General features: G+C 33.1%; 1 long non-coding RNA gene across 1 annotated transcript; it reads right to left on the reverse strand.

Annotated features, from left to right (window-relative positions):
• Positions 1–2,323: 2,323 nt before the first annotated feature.
• On the reverse strand, positions 2,324–3,894 carry LOC131947849 (uncharacterized). Its single transcript, XR_009387933.1, has 3 exons — positions 3,733–3,894; positions 3,032–3,093; positions 2,324–2,447 (listed from the first exon to the last, which is right to left on the reverse strand). It is a non-coding gene; the product is annotated as an uncharacterized LOC131947849 (long non-coding RNA).
• Between the last annotated feature and the right edge of the window lie 117 nt (positions 3,895–4,011).

A 4,011-nucleotide genomic window follows, 5' to 3' on the forward strand; every position in this document is an offset into this window, starting at 1 on the left:
TACATCTAGGACTCAATGTTTCAGTGTCCTACATCTAGGACTCAATGTTTCAGTGTCCTACATCTAGGACTCAATGTTTCAGTGTCCTACATCTAGGACTCAATGTTTCAGTGTCCTACATCTACGGCGTCATTGGTGCAGCAAGCGGATTTGTCATCTTTTGTGTAGTTGTTGCCTTCTTCAACCTGTGTATGGCGCGGGTAAAAAAAAAACAACCTAAGTCGTAAGTCAACGGCTCAATAAAAGTCACCTAAGTCGTAAGTCAACGGCTCAATAAAAGTCACCTAAGTCGTAAGTCAACGGCTCAATAAAAGTCACATAAGTCGTAAGTCAACCAACTGCTCAATAAAAGTCACCTAAGTCGTAAGTCAACGGCTCAATAAAAGTCACCCGAGTCTTAAGTCAATGGCTCAATAAAAGTCACCTAAGTCGTACGTCAACCAACTGCTCAATAAAAGTCACCTAAGTCGTAAGTCAACCAACTGCTCAATAAAAGTCACCTAAGTCGTAAGTCAACGCCGGCCTAGCAAGACATGAAAACTTAATTGTCAGTGGCAGAAAGTTGCTTTTGAATGTCCCATATGTCCTGTTTATCATTTGATCTATACCTGTGATGTACTACATCTATTTATATCCTACTTCCAGTTATGTCCTACATCTATTCATGTCCTACATCAATTTACATCCTACATGTATTTATTTCCTACATCCAGTTATGTCCTACATCCAATTATGTTCTACACCCAGGTATGTCCTTCATCCAGTTATGTCCTACATTCAGTTATGTCCTACATTCAGTAATGTCCTACATCTGTTTATGTCCTACATTCAGTTATGTCCTACATCTATTTATGTCCTACATTCAGTTATGTCCTACATCTATTTATGTCCTACATTCAGTTATGTCCTTCATTCAGTAATGTCCTACATCTGTTTATGTCCTACATTCAGTTATGTCCTTCATTCAGTAATGTCCTACATCTATTTATGTCCTACATTCAGTTATGTCCTACATCTATTTATGTCCTACATTCAGTAATGTCCTACATCTATTTATGTCCTACGTCCAGTTATGTCCTGCATTCAGTAATGTCCTACATCTGTTTATGTCCTACATATATTTATGTCGTACATCCAGTTATGTCCTACATCCTATATAAAAGACTTAGGCCTGTTGTTGTTCTGAACGTTCAACTATATTATATAACAATAATTATTCACGAATTGAACTATTGTATATAACAATCATTATTCACGAATTGAACTATTGTATATAAAAACATTTTTCACGAATTGAACTATTTTATAAAATCATATTTTTTAACTAATAAAACTATTGTATATAACAATAATTTTTCACGAATTGAACTACTGTATCTAAAAACATTTTTCGCGAATTGAACTGGTGTAAATAAATAAATGAAAATGTCGCAAGACGTTTGAACAACAATTGTCTTGCGGTTTTTTATTTGAATCCTTTCTGCTGACTCGGTCGTTTAGCTGTTTGCCTTTCTCAACGGGGATGGGGGACATAGGATGACATGAAGGCGAAAAATGTGTAAATAGTGCTTCGTCTAAGTTTTAATTTACAAGACATATGTGGCGGGTGGTGTTTCTTTTTTTTCTCAAAGCCGAAACCGAAAAAAATATCTGTATCTAAACCTAAACCTAAATCTATATCTGTATCCGAACCAATCCCTTAATCTCAATCAGTATCTGAACCTAAACCTAGATCTCAATCTTTATCTAAACCTAAACCTAAATCTCAATCTTTATCTAAACCTAAATCTCAATCTTTATCTAAACCTAAACATAAACATAAATTTCAATCTGTATCTAAACATAAACCCGAATGAGTGGTTTTTTATCATTTGTGGTGAGGGGGGGGTGGGTAGAGAAGGATTGAGTGGCATTAGACACGGAAATTCACCTAGAAGCAGAAATTGAACCTGAACTTATAGGTTTAAAGTCAAAGTTTGATACCAACCTTTAGGTTTAAAGGCAGAGTGATACCAAGTTGTAGGTTTGACAGAGATATATTAATAAGAACGATTTCAGGAGTAGGTTCTGTCGAGTAGGTTCTGTCGAGTAGGTTTTGAAGAAAACGGGGTTGAAATCATGGCCAAGCTTGGCAAAAATCCTTTACTAGACAGACACTAGATAATAGCTTAACAGCACCCAATAGGTAGAACTTCACAACCGCAACGTCAAAGGCTGATCATTTCATTCAATGTACGAACATGATAGTTAAGTAGAGGACTGAAAACAGCATTCAATGTACGAACAAGGTATTTAAGTTAAGGGCTAAACATTTAATTCGATGTACAAACTTGGTCTTTAAGAAGTAAACAAATAAATAAATGCACCACCATATAGGTTAATAGCTGCACTACGAAGCATCAGCATACCGACTCGGCAAATGTCGTAGTCCTTTTGCTCTAATGTGCCTGAAAGACGAGAACCATTAATTAACTATTAATTAACTTAACATTGTAGGAGTCTCCTCTTATTTTAGCTGTATTTCCCTGCATTCAAAGTAACTGTAACTGTCTATATATATATATATATATATATATATATATATATATATATATATATATATATATATATATATATATATATATATATATATATATATATATATACACATATATATACATATATATATATATATATACATATATATACATATATATATATATATATATATATATATATATATATATATATATATATATATATATATATATATATATATATAACAATTCTCTAATGTCATTTTTTGTACCATTTTCTAGATAAAAAAGTCAAATGAAAAATTGAGTTTTTTTGTATTTGAAGTCAAATATTTAAAATTGTCCATAAGTAAAGTGGGCGAGCAAATTAAGTACACAATTCTGAGATGTTGGCATAACCAGAGGAGTTTCTTCCAAGCACCTTTTTTTACCCCCCCCCCCCCCCCCCCTTCCCGAAAAAATTCTCCCGCCTTTCACGAATGAAATAGAATTGATATAGAAAATAGATACTTTACCAGTGTCCACCCCTCCGGAAAATTTAGTCTGTCCCCCAGGAGAAACAAATCTGAAAGAAACACTGGGCATGACATGTCCAAAAGTATTAAAAAGGTTTAAAATAGCAAGATTATAAATATATATGCGCACTCGACATATATGAAAAAGATTTGATTAAAATATATAATAATTTAAAAATATTTAAATAATTTTAAGGGTAGACGACCCGAGCTTTCTTTTATAGCAGTTTTAATAGTGATACATTATTATAAATTTATAGAAAATCTTTCTTTTTTATTTTGAGTTTATACTTTACGAGACACATAATTAATTAAAAATCTAACTAAATGCATTTGATGTCACAATCTCTGCAGTCGGGCATTGACATTACGTGTCAAGTTTGAATAAGATTGGTTTGCTAGAAGAGGTTTCGCTCACAAGTTCCTAATCATGACAACAAAGGATTGAATCAAGAATCAATGTAAATACAAGGTTGAAGAATTGTTGATAGCTTTTTCTCGCGACTATTTGCTGGTATTACAATCTACCATTTTCTCTGTTGGAACAAAACTATTTTTCTTGTGATTACTTCTCATATTCAGTACATACATGTTGCATTTTATATCTGTTTGCTAGCATCACAGTCCTCGCCCCATACCTAGATCTAGTCTTAAACTTGCATTATATGTTTCTAAAACAGACTTAATCAAAATGTTCCTACCGTTTTCTCTGCCTAGTCTTAGACAAGGAGCAAACTTTATCGGCTTTAATGTATTGTGTTGAAAATGTCAGCATTTTTAGAATTCCATTTTTTTTTTTAGATCAAACCATATTGTTTTCCAGATCAAACCATATCGTTTTCCATTTCAAACTATTATGTTTTCCCGACAAAACCATTATGTTTTCCAGATCAAATCATATCGTTCTCTATTTCAAACCATTATGCTTTCCAGACCAGACCATATTGTTTTCCAGACCAAACCGTGTTTGTAAACAGGAG

The sequence above is a fragment of the Physella acuta genome, unplaced genomic scaffold, assembly GCF_028476545.2.
Source record: "Physella acuta isolate Inbredline_101_S28 unplaced genomic scaffold, ASM2847654v3 ptg000608l, whole genome shotgun sequence".
In the NCBI taxonomy this organism is placed as follows: domain Eukaryota; kingdom Metazoa; phylum Mollusca; class Gastropoda; family Physidae; genus Physella; species Physella acuta.